This window comes from Echinops telfairi, unplaced genomic scaffold (assembly GCF_000313985.2).
Source record: "Echinops telfairi isolate 266 unplaced genomic scaffold, ASM31398v2 ScPeMD7_2291;HRSCAF=2852, whole genome shotgun sequence".
In the NCBI taxonomy this organism is placed as follows: domain Eukaryota; kingdom Metazoa; phylum Chordata; class Mammalia; order Afrosoricida; family Tenrecidae; genus Echinops; species Echinops telfairi.
In genome coordinates this window covers 19,488,730-19,491,936 of record NW_022106189.1, presented here as the reverse complement: position 1 = coordinate 19,491,936, position 3,207 = coordinate 19,488,730, and the positions used below count along the sequence as shown (strand labels likewise).

Below are 3,207 nucleotides of genomic sequence, written 5' to 3'. Positions count from 1 at the left end.
CTGAGGGCTCATTTGTCCCTTGAGGGTCCCTCAATAAGTGGCATGGTCTGACCACCCCCAAGGGAGGAAATGTATTCTTCCAGCCAGACCCTGGCCCCTCTATGCTGGCCGGCACTCACCGGTCCCCCTAGGGGGGAGAGAACTGGCCTGCCTCATGCCACCTTGGTGGTCTCGGCTCAGACAACGTTACGTTTCTAGGACAGCAAGCGAATCCTTGTTGCTGGCTGCCCGGGAGGGCAGAGCAGAGACTGCGAGACCCCTGGCCTGTGTCCGTCTCCACAGGCTCACGGGAGTGCTGAAGCACACTCCGCACCCCCCCTCCTGAGGCCTCCAGGCTGCTGTGCCCTTGGGCGGCTGAGGATGACCTTGCAGAGTGGCCCTGCTGGTGGGTCTCTTCAAACCAATGAGACCACCGGGCGAGGTCTACAAGAGCTGTCCCATGGGGCTCGGCTCGGCTGCAGGCGCCATGGGATGACGGTACGCATCTCAGCCCCACTACTGCCACCCCCTCCCGCCCGTGCCTGCCAGCCCTGCTCTCTGGAGCGCACAGTCTAGTTGGGGAGGGGACGCTCACACAGAAGACAGTGGGGAGTGGGCCTCCCGGCAAGGTGGGCCCTTGAGGAAAGTTGACCGCAGGGAGGGGGAGTTGCCGGCGCCAAGACTCTTCCTTACCCCCAACTGCCCGCCCTCTGCAGCCCAGCCCCAAGGACCAAGGGCACAGGCTGCCCCAGAGCTGACCGGCGGTACACTGGACACCAACACTGCTGAGACGTGAGGCAGAGGCCAGGGGCCACCAAAAGCTCACATTCCTGCCTACAGTTGCTGGGAGTCCTCCCAGGGCTGCCCCCTCGGCCTGCCCAGGCAGACTACCCCGCAGCGTGGGGAAGCAAGTTCACATGCACTGCACAGTAAGCAAGCCCAGGTGAGTCCCAGCTCCCCGCCCTCTCAGGCCTGCCTCTGCCTAGGTGAGGCCTGCCAGGGGGAGGGGGTATGGGCAGGGGGGTGGCCTCCTGCCCTCACACCTTACACTTGGACACAGAGGCAGGTGGGCAGGCTGCGGGCAGGGCACCGCACTCACATGGAACGAGCTGGCACTTTTTCTTAATGACCGAGAAATACATGACGGCAGCCAACAAATTATTACAATGACTAGAGATTTATTAAGCCAACAAGTCACTCTGCTTACAAAACTAGAGTTAATAGGGTGGGTGGAGGCAGTGGCCGAGGGAGGGAAGGCTCTGCTAAGGAGGGAGGGGGCGCCAAGCCCATCCTGTTTGGGAGAAGGGAGGAGGCAGGAGGGCAGGAGGATGGGGCAGAGACCAGTGGTGACAGGGCAGTGGGTCTGGCTGGGGTGTCCCTACCCCTAGGAGGTGAGGGGGAGGAGCTGGGCTCCTAAGGGGTTATAGGGTCAGAAGGATGGCTCTTGTCACTGGAGGGGGTGGTTCACAGCCGGGCCTCTGTGGGGCAAGGCTGTGGTGTGCCATGGGGTCTGGGCCTGTCAGAGTGGAGAGCCTCCTGCAGGATCCTTCTCTGAGAGAGAGGCTGGGGATCTGCCTGGACAGAGAGGCCTCGATTCCTCTCCATGGGGGAGGGACTGACCCCTGGCCTGGGGCTCTGTCCTCTCTTTAGTTATGTGGCCTGACCTGGGGGACATAGCTTGGGGGCCCTTGCCTTTGGCAGCCAGCGAGTGGAGCCTTACACTGGGCTCCCAAGGTCGGTCAGGCTTCATCAGAAGCCCCCAGGGCCAGCAAGGGGCAAGGAAAAAGGGCTGGGTGGCTAGACTCTGCAGAGGGGCCCCCAGACCTCTGAGAGGGTGCTCAGTGGAGTAGGCCACCAAGGTCAGTGCTGGTGGGTGACTCCTGGCTGTTGGGGCTCTGGGGGTGGACAGGGAACTGGATGGCAAGCTGCCTCCTGCCTAGGTCCTGTCCACTGCCCCATCTTGGGAGTATGTGTGCAGAGCCCCATGGGCTCTGCTGGGGCCGGGAGGAGGGCCAGGGCCAAGGCCCTCCAGGGAAGGTGCTCAGGCAGCCAGAGGGTAGATGGTCTCTTTTGGCAGCAGTGGTGCTGGGTGCAGGACTTGCCTGCAGGCATCTAGGTGGCAGGCACGTTTCAAGGGTTGGGAAAGGAACACCTAGGCCTGGTCCCCTCTCCTGCTGGTGGCAGCCATTCAGGTACCAATAGGCCCCTCAGGGCTCACACAGGCTCTGTGGGTAAGAGAACCCCCCCAGTACCCCCTTATCTGCGACGGAACCAAAACGCAGGTCCCCATGACAGCCGCTGGCTGGGGAGAGCCGTGACCAGGCAGCGAGGACCTCTCCCTTGGCAGGCTGACGCCCAGCGCGAAGGAGGCAGCCTGGAGGACATCAGGTGGGGTGGGGAGGCTCAGGGGCCTGAAAGTCCCATACAACCAGTTCCCCCAGCCCCCATTCTACAGAGCAGACCCCGAAAGCTCTAGGGCCTGTGGTGTGAAGGCGGCTGGTGGAGGGACAGCGAGGCCCAGGCAGGAGGCAGTGACCAGGGAGTAGCTTGGCCACCTTCCCTCTGAGGCAGGTGGGGCGCAGGGTGAATGGGTGTCACAGGGCAGGTAGGAGCTCAGTTGGTGGGGCGGAAGCTCCCACCAACCCCAGCTGCTCATGGCGGGAGACTAAGCAGCCTAAACTTTGTCTGGGCACCTGGTGCAGAGCCTAGCCCATGACAGAGGACGGCGGAATGCAGTGGGCTCAGACTGCAGGTGGTTCTGACAGATGGCTGCTCTGTGACTTCCCGCAGGTCCGGGGCCAGGCTCCAGACATCCTGGCCAGGCTGGGCCTCACCCAGGGCACCCACCCTGGCAGGATTTGGGCACAGGGGGTGGGGAGTGCTGCTTGGATCCTCCACGCCTGCCAGCCTGGCCAAGCTGGGCAGCACCAGAGGGGCCGGGAGAACAGAGGGTTCAGGCTGGAGAAAGTGACCCCTCTGGTTCCTGCAGAGCCCAGGACACAGGCCCAGAGGGAGGGCAGGCAGGGATGCCCATGGCAGCAGACTGGTGAATGGGAGAAGCCCCTACTGTCTGTGCAGGAATGGCTACAGTGAAGGCCCAGCCAGCCTGGCCCTTGGAGGCTTACACTCAGGGCCCAGTCTGGGCCCCAGGGCTGGGAAAAACCAGCGTTGTGGACAAGCTCTCTGGTTTCTTAGAAGACAGAGTAAAGGAGGCTCTGGTCACTTAGT

The 3,207-nt window shown here is 62.9% G+C and overlaps 1 protein-coding gene and 1 long non-coding RNA gene across 2 annotated transcripts in view; one reads left to right on the top strand and one right to left on the bottom strand.

Moving 5' to 3' along the window:
* The window catches only part of GNAO1 (G protein subunit alpha o1), a 180,758-nt gene that overhangs the window by 7,002 nt on the left and 170,549 nt on the right, over positions 1-3,207 (bottom strand). The gene's annotated exons all lie outside the window — the stretch shown is intronic.
* Positions 7-3,207, top strand: part of LOC123522117 — a 5,652-nt gene continuing 2,451 nt past the window's right edge. The window contains exons 1-2 of the long non-coding RNA XR_006680419.1: positions 7-477; positions 696-922. This is a non-coding gene — a long non-coding RNA (uncharacterized LOC123522117). The remainder of the gene's footprint in view (positions 478-695; positions 923-3,207) is intronic.